The sequence below is a fragment of the Sceloporus undulatus genome, chromosome 2 (assembly GCF_019175285.1).
Source record: "Sceloporus undulatus isolate JIND9_A2432 ecotype Alabama chromosome 2, SceUnd_v1.1, whole genome shotgun sequence".
Lineage (NCBI taxonomy): Eukaryota > Metazoa > Chordata > Lepidosauria > Squamata > Phrynosomatidae > Sceloporus > Sceloporus undulatus.
In genome coordinates, this window is record NC_056523.1 from 251,905,768 (window position 1) to 251,920,861 (window position 15,094).

A 15,094-nucleotide genomic window follows, 5' to 3' on the forward strand; every position below is an offset into this window, starting at 1 on the left:
AAAGGAAATGGCCCTTTCTGGCTGCAGCCCGGCCCAGCAGAGGAGGAGCTCCTCCTCCTGAGCCTGGCTGGCCAATGGGGCAGACTGGGGCTGGGACAGCCCCGCCCCCTGCCAGCTTTCACAGGCTCCGGCCTGGAGAAGGGGCGGGCTGTTCTGCCCCAGACTCAGGAGGAGGAAGTCCTCCTCATTAGCCCTACGTGCGGCTCCATCTCCTCCTCCTCCACCCCTTCTGAGGCTCTGCCTCCTTAAAGGGACCAGCTCCCTTTTGAGGCAGGCGTGCGGCCAGGGCCCAGGCAGGCAAGTGGGCCAATTGCGCGCTTTCGCCGGCTGCGTCTGGGCAACTGCTCGGTGCGGTCACGGAGGAGGCAGAGGAGGAGGTGGGTGGCCGGCCAGCCAGCCAGCCAGACGCGCACAGCCCTGCAGGCCAGGGGGATGTGCTGGGGGAGGAGGAGGCTGGAGAAGGGTGGCTGGTGGCCAGAGGGAGCGCGCAGGGGGCGGAGGAGAAGGAGGAGGCAGAGGAGGAGGAGGCTGATGCGGAAGTGGGTGGCCAGCCGGCTGCATGAGCAGCCGCGGCCATAAGGAAGGCGTGTGTGGGGGCAGAGGTGGCTGCAGGCGGGGCAGACCCGCTTTTGGCATGAAACCGGACCGTGACCGTGCCAGCACCCCCAAAAGCGGGTGTGGCACGCCTGCAGCCGGGTTATGGCATCCCTAGGTCCAGATCTCCCCTCCCAAAGCTGCGCTGGAATACAATGAATGGCATGTGCGTTTGTGGCATGCGCATGCTGCCTAACCACTGCACCCAAGCCTCCCCCTTCCCAAAACCCTGGCTATGTCCCTGACTAGGAACGATTATCTAATGTTGGGGGAGTTTTGTGCCAACAGTATGTAGATGACTCCAAACTCTATTTCTTCTTTCCATCTAAATTTGAGAAAGATGTTTTCATTTTAAACTGTTTTTTGTTTCTAAACCAAAAGTTTGGAGGAGGGCAAACAGTGAAGCTTGATCCAGACATGGCAGAACTGTTTCTGCTCAGTCAAAAGACAGATTAGGAGATAGAGATAAAGCCTGTGTTGGATGGGGTTATATTGCCCCAGAAGATGCAAGTTAGCATATTTGCTGTATCCTTCAGTTCAGCTCTAAACATAGAAGCACAGGTGTTTATGGTGGCCAACAACGCATTTACATAGTTAAAACGTGGGAGCCAACTGTACACATTCCTAGAGATTTTTGATCTGGCTATGGTGGCAACTGATTACTGAAATGTGATCTACATGGGGTTGCTTCTGAAGAATGTTTGGAAACTTTAGTTGTTCCAAAGAGCTGTAGCCAAAGTGTTGTTTGGCAGTGGTTACAAGGAGCACACGAGTCCCTTGTTACAACAGCTCCACTGGCTGTTTGTTGCTGGGCACAGTTCAGATTGCTTATGATCAGCTATGATGTTGTGATACCTGGCAACTCTATATCTTACATTGTTTACAATTCCCAGACAAAGCAATGCTTTCCAAAGCACTGAATTATATTAAGATTCTGCTCTGGCACAAGCAGATGGGTCTGTGGTGTTCCAGCCTGTTACTCAGCAATTATACTTGAGATTTCACTAAGCACAAATGAGAGAGAAAAGCCAGGCTTTGGGGTCTTTTTCCTAAAATTATCCTCCTGCCCTGGGAAGGAATGTTCCTCTGACATTATTCTATGGTAAAGTATGATGTCCTGGCATTTTCATTTTAGTTTTGTTGCACCATAGTCCCCTGAAGACCATTAACAATTCATCTTACAGTAACAATTATTCCTATCCTGAAGTAATAATGTAAACCAAATATTTGAATAAAATATTGCTTCCTAGAATCCTCCTGCCATCATACCATGTTGGAACAGAGCTGGCTTAGAATCTCAGGAAAACTAACTCTAAGAAAATATAGCTTACGTACTGTGCCTATGTTCAGAAGAGGCAGTTTAGGGCTAGAGGATGCTACTTTGTCCATCCCCATGGGTGAACAGGGCAATCTTTACATGGAAAGTGTCTTTGGCATGACTGCAGTATTCTGTAAGCAAGAGGAAAGATGAACGGGCTGAATTGAGAACCCTAGAAATAGTATTTCGGGACAGCCAAAGTGATACAGGCGCTTCTTGTTTTTCCAGCTAAGATGCAAAAGAAATTTGCATCAACCAATTACATTTCATATGACTAAATCTATTTGGTGGTCTATTGAGACCATTTATGAAAGTGTGTGCCTGTCATTCAGCACCCAGTCACTGGGAAGAAACCTTTTTTCCACCTCTGTTTCTCTTTCCAAATGGTAGACTAATAAATGCAAATAAATCTTTGAAAAATGCACACAGACACACTTGGAGCAAATCGATCTATGAAGAAGAATGCATTTAAAAACATGCACATTTGGGCTGTTAGGAAGGAACACACCCAAGTGTGCATACATTTCCGCATGCGGGTGGGCACAGAGTCTTGCAACCCCATCTGAAAGAAGGATGAGAAGAAACAATGGAAGGACTGGGAGAAATGTAAAATGTTAGTCTTGATCTTAAGCAGTGGTTCCCAACCTGTGGGTCGGGACCCCTTTGGGGGTCGAATGACCTTTTCATGGGGGTCGCCTAAGACCATTGGAAAACACCTATTTAATTACAGTTATGAAGTAGCAACGAAAATAATTTCATGGGTTTGGGTCACCACAACATGAGGAACTGTATTAAAGGGTCACGGCATTAGGAAGGTTGGGAACCACTGATCTTAAGAGATTTTCCTATCCCTATTGTCAATGCACCCTCAAACAGATCCTACAATTATACTACAATTATACTAACTCTGAATCTGGTATTGTATGTTAATTCCTGTAACAGGAGGGAAATATATACTGTATTTAAAAAACAGCACCTGAAATTTGACTGTCCTTCAAAAAAAAAATCCACATCCTACTTCCTGTCTTAGCTACTCTTAACTGGCAGGGTTTTTAACACAGTGGGCAATCCACAGCAGTTCTCCTCCCCTCCCTGTGGCAAATCAGATCATTCTGTTCTTCTATATTTAATTCTTCCCCTCTAACAGAAAGGTAAATTTATGATAATGTATGAGGAATATTGTAGAAGACGTTTATATGTATTGTTTGGGGCTTAATAATGGCTTACCTGTTCTCTGACAGCAGAACTCTTCTGAACTCTGTTACGTTCCAAGAAGATCTTGAAGAACAGTATATTTGCATTTTCATGTTGTTTTTACGTATATTGTACAAATGACAGGAGTGACAACTTAATTCCCATATGAAAACAAGGGCAGCGCTCCAAATATGATGCAGGTTGATAAGATCTTCTTTCCGGAATGGAGTTAATTTACTGCTTATTAAAGGCACCATCATGACAGCCCTCGAGACAGAAATCTCTCTTCATCCATAAAAGCAGGTTCAAACCTCAGTGTTTTTGGAACCATGTCATGTTTTTGGAACCATGATAGTTCCATTGCTATTGTGGGAAATGGAAATATCCTTGTCTCAGACAGAGCAAGTACAGTACAAATACATTGGGAGAACAGATTTTATTGGCTATGACTCAGCATTTAAAAATAATTTACACAACAAGTGACATGTAACATTTTCCCAGGAACAAACTTCTGCTTATATTCAGAAAATTATATATTTACATCACTATCTTGTAATTCCTAATAAAATTCTGCTTTGATATTAGCACTGCTATATTTCCCTACATAATTAATAATTAATACACACTTGTGAAGGATAGGGGAGTGAAGGCTGATTTAGACTGAATGGTACTGACAAATTAAGTAATTACATAAATTGGGGAAAAGTCTGCTAACACAGTAAAATTGTGGGTGTTTTTCTAATTATTAAGCTTATCTTTAGTGATCATGAAGTCAGTTTTACAACAGAGTTTGATATGCATTCAATATAAGCAAGAGTCAATGTGTATTTATATCAAATGCTACACTTATATGCATGCATGAACAACTGTAAACCTAGAAAATGTGTTCAGTATATGTATATCATATGTTGCACTGTAAAGTAGCATTTTCAGCTAGAAGTCATAGAAGGCTCATAAAGTGCAAAGAGTACACTTTATCAGTTGCATAGGGGACATGCTTATCAAATTTGCAGCTGACACCAAATTAGGAGGGGTAGCTAATCCCCTAGAGGATAAGATTAGAATTCAAACTGACCTTAAGATATTAAAAAGCTAGGACAGAACTAGCAAAATTAATTTCAACAGGAAGAAATGTAAGGTAAGTTGGTCCTTCAAATCTGTGAGAGTTCTCTTCTGGACCTCCCACAGAGATAAAAAATGTGGGAGCTCAAGTCCCATCCTTTTCAATAGCTGTGCCCTGTGTTTGTGACCATGCTGGCACAGCCATGTGCATGCACCACCACTGGGGTGAATGGAGTGGGGCCATCCATAGGTGCTCCAATCCACGGATGAAAAGTCTGCAGTTGGTGAGGGCTGACTGTACAGTGGTACCTCGGGATATGAAATACCCAGGTTACGAAATTTTCGGGATACGAAAAAATCCCATAGGGAATTATTGTTTCGGGTTACGAATGTTTTTTCGGGTTACGAAAAAACTTTTGGTGCTTTTTTCGGCTTTTTCGCACGGAATCGCGGCTTTTCCCCATTAGCGCCTATGGCAATTCGGCTTACGAAGGCTTTTCGGGTTACGAAAGCGGCCGCGTTACGAATTAATTTCGTAACCCGAGGCACCACTGTACTATATGTAGATAGGGGGGGGGGGAAATGAAAGGCTCAGATATAGGATGGGTGATACCAGCCTTGACAATAGTACATGCAAAGTACATCCTAGGTGAATATTAGTCAACAGTGTAATGCAGCAGCTAAAAAAGCCAATATGATCCTATGCTGCATCAACTGGTGTGTTGTGTCTAGACTGAGGGAAGTAATAGTACCACTGTATTCTGCTTTGGTCAGGCCTCATTTGGAATACAGTTCTGGGCACCACAATTTAAGAGGAATATTGACTAGTTGGAATATGTCCAGAAGAGAGTGACCAAAACGGTAAAAGATCTGGAAACCATGCCCTTCGAAGAGAGCTGGGTATGCTTAGCCTTGAAAAGGAAAGGTTAAGAGGTGACATGACAGCCATGTTTAAATATTTGAAGGGATGTCATATTGAGGATGGAGTAAGCTTGTTTTCTATCAGTCCAGAGACTATGGAGTTTATCACACAGCCATTTTTGCCCAATCCAATCACAGGAATCGAGACTGAATGCAAAAAATGGGTGTTATCACACAGAAAAAATGCAGACTTTATCACAGGATGACCACAAGCCAACCCCCAGCCATGCTTAGCCAGCAGATATTGTGGGATGTAAAGTTTCCGTACTACCAAAATCAGTGGGAGAAGCGTGTCTGGGGGATGGTTTATGGTCACCCTGTAACAAAGTACACATTTTTCTGTGTGACAACATCTGTTTTTCCCTGTTCAATCCCAATCCCGTCCCATGCCCGGATTGGGCAAAAATGGCTGTGCAATAAACTCCTATGACACAGAGCAAAGGATTCAAACTACAGGAGAAGAGATTTCACCTCAGCATTAGGAAGAACATCTTGATGGTAAGAGCTATTCAATAGTGGAATGCCCTGCCTCAGAGTGTGGTGAAGTTTCCTTCTTTGGAGGTTTGTAAACTGAATGATTATTTCTTGGGGTTGTGTGTGTTAATCTCAATTTATCATACTTCAGCTACTTTAGTAACAGATCTAGCAAATGTGACTCTTGCACCATGGGTACATCAGGAGATTCTAAAGATTGTTTATAGTAAGTAACCATTTTTTATTGTAGGTGTGTGTGCTATATTTTTAACTTTATTGTTTTGTTTTTAAATGATGTTACACTTTAAAAAAATTAATGCTATTTTACTATAACTGGTTTAATCATGTTTTCAGTTTTTTTACAATTGTGTTTTCAGTCTTTTCTTGTTTTAGCATTTTTTTAAGCTGCTTACACTCATAGCATCTGAGAAGAACTAAGATATAACTGTCCCAGGTTGGGTCCGCACTGCAGAATTGCTTTGACACCACTTTAACTATCACGAGTCTGTCCCAGAGTCCTGGGATTTGTAGTCTTGTGAGGCACCAAAACTCTCTGACAGATCAGGCACAATACTTCACAAAACTACAAATCCCAGGATTCTGTAGGATAGTCTCATGGCAGCTACAGTGATGTCAAACTATTTTAATTCTGCAGTGTGGCTATATCCCCCAGTTCAGCCAGGACAACTATGCTTGCTTCTTTTCCTTCCCACCTTCTCAGATGCTTTGGAAATATTGTGCTTTTCCCCTTCCTCTCCCAATTGCTTCAGCTGCTGAGTTCAAAGTAGAAAGTACATCCAAATAAATGAGCACTAGGTCCCCCCCCCTGCTGTAAGTGTAAAGAAAGAATTTGCAGAGATGTAGGGGGCACCTCTTCACTTTGGAATCCGAAAAACTAATTTTTCCAATCCCTGTCTGTTTCAGAAAAGTATTTGAAGGTTTAGGGGAGTGGGGCTTGCTGTTGTTGAAATCCTCCTCTCCCTTTCTAAAGTAAAATGAGTGTCTACATAGTTTTGTTCTGTTTTTCCTTCCAGAACCTTCACTTCTTCCTATAATTAAAAATTCTCTTGGCTCATTTGGCAGCCTTTGCAGGAGCCAGAGAGGTTCGTAGCTCCTGCCTCAAGTAGTGACAGGTTGGTGCTGCGAGCCAAGGCACATAGTAATTGGAGACATTTCCTCATTTTTGGGTGCGCTTGTAATATGCAGTGGGGGGGGAGATAAGCTGTAGCGAGAATGATCATTCCACAATTATCCTCATTCTTGTCACATTTAATATGTACTTTGATAAAATGAGGTGCTCATTAGGGGAGAGAACTGCTGTATTCTTTCACATGTCACCCACTGGAGTTTCAGCAATGAGCCATTGAGGAATGCAAAGTTTGAGAGACATGGAACATCTTCACACATCTGGAGAAAAAGACTGATGTGAAGATCAGTTAATTTTTTTTTAAATGTGCAGTCCATCCTGAAGACTTGCAGTGACCCACAAAATCTTTCTGGACTTTGAAACATCAGCAATTCAGAATTTCAGAACACACAATAATAATTTTAAAGAACCATAAATACCACTACCAACAAGAACAAATTAGATAGACAGTGACCCTGACTTACCGAAAAGTCTGTCTGTGGGCTGTGTCACTGCAGAGAGTCACCATTTTCATCCTTGCCCCCAACTTCCACTCTCCCCAAGAGCCTGTGCACTTTTTGCAGGCTCCATCAGATTGACGGAATAGTGTGATGGGGGCAGAACTTTGCCTGGGCAGGAATTCCCAGGGAAAGTTCTTCACTCAGACTTCTTCCCATACCACACCATACAGAATCCTTAGTAATGTTTTTGTCCTAATGTTACTCAAAATTCCCATATATCACTGAATGTAATGGCAATAGTTGTGACATAAACAACTAGGAAACTTACAATTATACCTTTAAAGGACGATATCATACACACTGCCTAAATGTGTTTTGCATAAATTTGCATAGTTTCATGTGATTCAACTGAAAATTTGGAAAGATGTGAGATTTTTAAATAACATTTTAAAAGAATAAAACATCTTAAATTGAAAAATAAATTTTAATTAAAACAAACAAACAAACCCTGAGGCCTCTCCTGTCTCCTTCCACTGAGCCTCACCCCACTCATACTACCTCTTCTAAATTCCAGCATTTTAAAGGGATGCAGCTGAATGCCTCATCCCGTTTCTGCCAAAACGCAGATGTTTGGGGAGCAGTGGTGTCACCCTCACCCTTAGGATGCTACCTGCCGTAGGCCTCACCTTCTAATGGCACCCCTGCACTCAGGTGACCTATACTCAGGTGTTACCTGAGGCTTCATTGCTGCTCCAGCAAGCTTCACTCAGGTGCTCCAATGGCAAATATAAATAGTTCCTTTCAACTCTTCTGGCATTTTTTTTTCTTGCTACCTTCCCACCCTCCCTACCTCAAATCGTGCAAGTATTTAGCTAGTAACTATATTTCAAAAAGCGTTTGTCACAACCTTGGTGGTGTGCATGGGGCTGGATTTAGTTTTGAGGGTTAGGGGGTCTTGAGAGTACAGGTAGGTGGGGTCTAGCCCAGAAAATGGTACCTACTGGGTAACAAACAGGTTATTCATTTCCTGGATCTTTGCCTCGTGCTATACACCAACACTATACAGATGTATTAATAAAGTTGAGGCCTGTTGTTTCCAACCATTTAATGTGTTTTACATATTATTTCCTCTGCCTGTGACATCATTTCTCCATGAGACTCACTTATAATTTTTTTTTTAAAAAATAACAACCACCAAGACCTAGACCTAGACCAAAATTGTAAGCATTAAAATCAATCTTTCTCCTTCCTTTTCTGTTTGGCATGCATGAAATACTGCTTCCTGCAGGAACATACTTGTTCATTCCATTAGAATGGATATGTGGTCAAGAGCCATAGTTCATAGTAAATGGTCCCAGGGTCAATCACTTCAATCTCTAATGTGGGCTGAGAAAATCCTGGAGTCAGGTGTAGATAACACTTAGGGAAATGGACCAATAGCTTAACTCAGGCTTGAACATCTAAAGTACAATTGCTCTATCGTTTTCTTTTGACATCCCAATCTCCAAAAGAGATATTACAATAATGATGTTGCTTTAATTACAAGCAAAAAAATGAGCAAGAAGATTAGAGGGGAAGGAAAAAATAAACATTTAAATTTGAGGGTGGAAAACAATGGCAGATGAAGAAAGATGGAGAAAATGGTGTGAAACACTGAACGGTGTGAAGGAGACACAAAATGGAGAAAGGAAACAGGCAGCAGAGGGTGGTAGTTGAAGGAGGATAGCTGTCTCCTTTCTGAAGTTTCTGGGGTAGTCTCTTTATGTCAAAGAGACTTGTGATTTTGCCACCCCAAATCTAATTTAGACACAGAGACTCATACATAGGAGGACAAAAGCAGAGAAGATGCCACACCTCTACACACCAAAATACAGAGCAGGGAGGAACACAAAGACGAAGAGGCACTGTGTCATATGCACACTAGACCAGGATCTTTCATGTATCTTAGGACTTAGAGTAGGACCTTTTCCCAAACATGGCGGTATGTGCCCTTTAATGTTGTTGACTGGAAATCCTAGCATTCCTCTCGTTGTCTATAGTGACTCAGTCAACGAGAACTGCAGTTCAACAGCTTCTGGATAGTCACAGTTTCCGTTCCTTGGTCTAATCTTTTAAGAGGGCAATAACCCACTTTTCTTACCCCCCCTGAATCATCTCTCAGTATGCTCATCCCTCACATTCCACACACACACAACAGTTCTCCTCACTTCTTGATAAAAAACGAGTCCCACCACACAGGATTTAAGGTATTACTACTGGTAGTTATTGCACCAAACTAGCAAGGCCTTTCATTTAGGGAAGGATTTGACATTTATAGGTGGTCCTAGTACCTCACCATTATTTACCGTGGTGCCTCGGTTACGAAAGTATTTCGTCCGCGGCGGCCGCTTTCGTAACCGAAAAGCCTTCCCAAGCCGAAATGCCATAGGCGCTAATGGGGGAAAGCCGCGATCGTGTAAAAAGCGCGAAAAGCACCAAAAGTTTTTCGTACCCAAAAAAACATCGTACCCGAACAATTTATTCTTATGGGATTTTTCGTATCCCGAAAATTTCTACCTGGGTATTCGTATCCCGAGTACCACTGTAATGACTTACTTACTTACTTACTGTATTCTCCGCTCTCAGCCAGAAAGGCTCTCAGACGGCTTACAAATTAATTAATAATTAATTAGACATTTCCTGCCCTCAGGCTTACAACTAAAAAGACATGACACAAAGAAGAAGGGGATGGCAATTGGGGAAGGGGAATAATCCAGTGGTTCTTCTCTCCCTCTAGGAGGCCTGATCATGGCAATTGGACTGGAGGGTGGGCTCCTGATGGCCTGTTACAGACTGCCAAAATAAAGCTGCTTCGGGTCTCTTTGGAGGTATGCTATTTAAATGATGCATGGGTCCTAAGAGTCTGGAGGTTGCGCCAAAGCCACACTCCATTCCTAAGCCTAAGTGCAGCTTTGGTGCAGCTTCCAGATCTTAGGGTGCATGCACATTTAAACAGCATACCTTCAAAGAGACCCGAAGCAGCTTTATTTTGGCAGTCTGTAACAGGCCTTTGTTACTTGAGCTAGGCTTTATGAGCTATGGCGGGTTACAGACGGGCAAAAGGGTGTATCATGATTCATGAAGGTAGAGCTTCAGACGGCTTACCTGAATGCCGTCATGAACAGCCCCCCGCACGCCCAAGCGGGAAGAAGCAGCATTAAAAGTGCTGCTTTTTTCGCGCTTCTTTTGATTTGCGGCGTACCTGTGCATCTCCGTCTGTAAGCTGCTGCACCGATACGCCAGAATTGCTACGCCGCAAATATAAGTTGCCGGTTAAAAGCTCCGTGTCAGCGGCGTCGCATAATGGGTCGGGGGTCCGGGACATGCGGCGTATGCAGTCAGGCTTAATTGCAGCGTCCGATCCTGCAGCTGTGGAAGCTGCGGCACAGCTGCGGCGCATTTTAAGTCTCGTAACCCTAATCCTAGAGCCACTTGTGCGCATGCGTTGCTAGAATCGTGGGAAGTTGTAAGTTTTGCCAGCGGATGTTTTGGTTGTAAAAGTGATAAGGGAAAGTTTGGAATTTAAAGTGACCCCCTACACACATTCCTGCCCATTTTCACCTGGGAACGGGCACAGTTCGGCTGCTCCTGGCACAGCTGGTGGCGGCGGCTCCCCTTTGCCATCAGGCAGGAGGCTCACCATCCACCAGCACCCCGAAAAAGGCAGGGGGATTCTTGGTCTCATGCGGGAACGGCTGACCTTATAGCTATATGGTCCCAGCCAAACATTTTGCAGAAACTGGAGCAGTCCTACCTAAATGCTGACACATGACGAGAAGTGGAAGAAGCCATGAGAGCCAAGGGCCACAACAGAACTTTGGAGGAGTGCGCCGAAAATGCAAGTCGCTGAAATCTCAATACAAACAATACAGAGACGCCCTGGCCAGAGGTACTACGAAGGGCGCCCCCCCGCCCTTTACAAGAGCTGCATGCTTTCATTAAAAGTGAGGAAGCATCAGACCCAACAGACACCACCAGTGGGGACGTGTCAGGGTCCCGGCGGGGCCAGCCAGCCAGAGCAGACCTGTGGTGTGGAGGAGGAGGAGGAGACCCCGGGCCTTGAATGTGCCCAAGACCTTTTGATGCCCCCTCAGGATAAGATGTGCCAGGGCCCCTGGGGGAAGGGAGGGGGAATGGGACAAGGGGAAGATGTGGCCCCGGGGTGGGCACAGGCCAAGATGACCCTTGTCCCTTGTCATACAGATGAGGACAGGAGGAGGAGGAACACCCCGACTCGGGCGATCCAGCCTCTTCATTGACTCAGTGGCAGTCCCACCCACCGCCCACACCCCGCCCCCAAAGGCAAAGGGCAACTAGAGGGGGCCTGGGATCAAGGGCAGGAGCACTGACAAGGCACTAGGTCCCATGATGTCCCATAAAGACATCATTTCGCCTCCCAGGGCATGTGTCCCCTCCCAGCCCTATCTACTCTCATTCTACCCTTCCTGTTCTCTCCTCCCACCATGCCTGGCTCACTGGTCCCCAAACCAGCAATGTCCAAACTCTGTCCTTCCAGGCGTTTGGACTCATCCCCCAGAATCCCCAGCCACCTTGCCCTGGGTCTGGGATTCTGGGAGAGGAAGTCCAAACGCCTGGAAGGACAGAGTTTGGACATTGCTACCTCACAGCACTCCTGCCTAGCTTTAGAGTGCACAGTGCGCCTAAGCTGTCCCATTCACACTCACAGCCACACTGCCGCAGTTGCGCATAATTACCCACACAAATTTTTTTAAAAAATAAACTTTTTTTAACAATAACAAAACTTTTTTCTATGTACAATATTTACAAAAGGAAGGGGATGGTAAAGGGGGGTGGTGAAGGGGGGATGGCAGAGGGGGCAGGGGAGGGAAACTGCTTCAGGGAGGGGGAGGAGGCGTGGGGCGGGCAGCCGCGGGAGGATCTCTCAGAGGTCTCCTCCATGGAGGAACTCTCTCTGCCAGCTTGTCCACTTTCTCCTCCAAGGCAGAGAACCTCCGCTCCGTCCGGTTCTTCTGTGGGGGGGGGAGAAAGAGGATGGTTAGAATCAGCCTGTGGAGCCCACTCCCACTCCCACAGGCAGGTTTCTGGGTGCCCCGTATCCCTTCCCTGGGTTGACCTCTACACTTACCTCTCTGCGGGCTTGGAGGACACGATCCAGGGCACTGGCATCGAGGGCCAAGTCCCTGGCTCCCCTGGCAGGCAGCGGCTCGGGCCAGTCTCTCTTCCTGGCGGCAGCAACAGCAGCGAGGGCTTCAAGCCCTGGAAAAAGGAAGGAAAGGCCCAAGTTACCATGCTGGCATGGCAGACGAGGGCACAAGTGTCGTGGGGGCTGCAGTCAGGCAACCCCCACCCTCACCCTGGGGACCACCTGCCGCCAAGGAGCCTGCTCTGGCTGCGGAGGGGCCACACAGCTGGTCCTGGCTGTGGCCCACCCTGGGACATCCTCTCCCCCGAGGATGGTGGAGAGGGCACCTGGCAGGTGCCCTCCCTCCCTCCGCCTCCGCCTCGGCCGCACGCCTGCAGAAGGGAAGAGGAGGGATGGCATTGGCACCATGCAGAAGGAGAGGAGGGCAAGGGAAGGGTCAAGGAGGTAGGGCAGGGCATGGCAAGAGCTCTGGCTTACCTGGAGGACGGCGATCTTCCGTCTGGGCCGATCTCCCCTGATCCACATAGGTCCTTCAGCCGCGAGAAGAATGGTGGCTGCCTGTCAACGGGGGGCGCCTCTCTGAATCCCCAGGGTTTTCAAAGAACGCTGCCTTGAGAGTTTTAAATTTAATCTACATTGGTGCAGCTTCTTGAAACCCTTGGTTTCGGAGGGCACGAGATGCCTCGAGAAAATGCCCCCGGTTGGGCTTGTTGGTGCTAGCCATCACCTCCTCGCGGCTGCCTGTGGCATCAGGGAGTCCAGGAGGATCCCGACCCTCTCGGTCCAGTAGGCGATCGGACGGGACCCTCCTGCGTGGCTCTGCCATGTGATCGCCGTCCTGGGGTCTGCACAGTTGCGCACGGGTATATAGGGGCACCTGCGAGCTCGGGCCGTTAGGCCAAGGTGGTCCTAGTCCAATGAAGCTTTCAGAGGAGCAGTTGAATCTTTCCCCCAATAGATGTCCTCTGGGTGCCCCATTGATACTTTCAAATTGGCCATTAGGAAAGCTTGAATTTGAGGGGATTGATACATTGTCAAAGGGGCAATTGGCAGTTGGAGCTGATGTATCTTTTTGCCCAGGAAAACAGACACCAGGAGACTTTTGGTTTGTGTGTGCCCCCTCAGGCAGTGGCAAAACATGCCCACAGCACAGATCAGGAATGATAGGCAGACTCAAACTGTGGATAATGGATACATTTATTCATGTGCTATGCTATTACAGAACAATGCACTCGACATCACAGATGATGGCACAGGAGCCATCCTTCAGATTCTCCTTGTCAGAAAAAAATCTGCCAGGGCATCCTCACAGTCTCCCCTGCTTTCTTCTTCTCTTCTCTTCAAGGGGGTCATGAGCCACTTCCGAATGGGGTAGGCACAGTCAGCCAGTATCAGGGGCCCGATCTGCTGGCCTCTGATGTTGATGCTGGGGTCTCTGGCACATAGAGCCAGCCTCCATGGCCTCGTAGATGAGAGAATTCCGGCACCCTGGCATCGTGCGCTGACCCATGCCATCCGAGCTCCACGTCCACGAATCTTCCTGTGTGGTCACATGTCCCTTGCAGGATGACAGAATAGGAGCCCCTCTGTTGACATAGGCATTCCTCAGCCCCAAGGGTGGTATGACAGGCAGTGGCACCCGTCCATGAGGCCAACCACTTGTGGGAAGCCGCGCCGACCAAAGGCATCCATAACTGTGTGGGAAAGGAAGGGTGAGAAACAGAGGAATTGAGATGACAACTCTATTACACTGCGCAACTGCACCATAGCAAGAAAGCAAATGTACAGTGAGGGGGTGACACTTGACACAGAATCACAAGCTGCCAAAGATTAAAGGGAAGGTGGTCTGGCTGTCCTACCTCACATGCGTTCCCCGTACACGACGGTCCTTGACAGCAGCAGCTTCTCCATGGCCGGCAAACTCCCCCACGATCTCCCCCACGGTGGCAACACCAGTCCCAAACAGCGCGCCGGTCACAATATAGCTGATTTGTGCCAGTGAAAGACACCAATGGCACCTCTTCTCCACCGGAGGCTTTCCTCATCACTGTGTCTGACTTCTCAGCTCGGGCGCAGGATGCCCACTAACCTGTGGAAAAGGGCACGAAGCATTCGGAAGAAATGCCGCCATTGCTCGTCAGACCATATGGTTGAGACAAAGTTGTCCCACAAGTCTTGAGATGCAGGGACCTTCCAGCATCGGCGGAGGCGTGCCACTCTGGCCAGGGCCATGGCACCGCCAACAGTAGCCTGATGAAGCGCTATGGCAGCCACTGCCGTTCGCTGTTCTGTGCCATCATCATCATCATCACTGCTGCTGTCATCCAAGTCTACAGCTGTCATGGTGGTGGATGATGGGAACTCCATTGCAGCGGCAATGGAGGCGGAGGGGGCAGAGGGGGCAGAGGAGGCGGGGAAGACGGTGGTGGCAGTGGCGACAGCTGTGGCTGTGGATTGCAGCTTCAGGAAGACCACAGGGAAAAAAGGAATGGAGGCATCCATGATGCCAGTGGTGGCACTCGCAATGCGCAAGCGGGCAAGGATGCCAACATCAGCTGATCACCAGCTGGCAAGAGGGCACCTTTGTTCTTGGGCAGGGCAGGGAAAAAAGTTTAAAGGGGCCCTGGGCGTTTTAAATGCGCAGATGCGCATTCCGCAACCAGCAAAAAGGAACTTGCTGGCTGGTGCTGAACTGCCGCAGCTGCGCACTTCTCATGCGGCAAAAGGAAAAAAAAGCCGCGGTTTGGGCCGCCCGTGCGGAAGCTGCCTCTCTCTTTGCG

At 47.1% G+C, this 15,094-nt stretch overlaps 1 protein-coding gene across 1 annotated transcript in view; it reads left to right on the forward strand.

Annotated features, from left to right (window-relative positions):
• DAPK1 (death associated protein kinase 1) overlaps window positions 1-15,094 on the forward strand; it is a 643,597-nt gene that overhangs the window by 335,574 nt on the left and 292,929 nt on the right. The gene's annotated exons all lie outside the window — the stretch shown is intronic.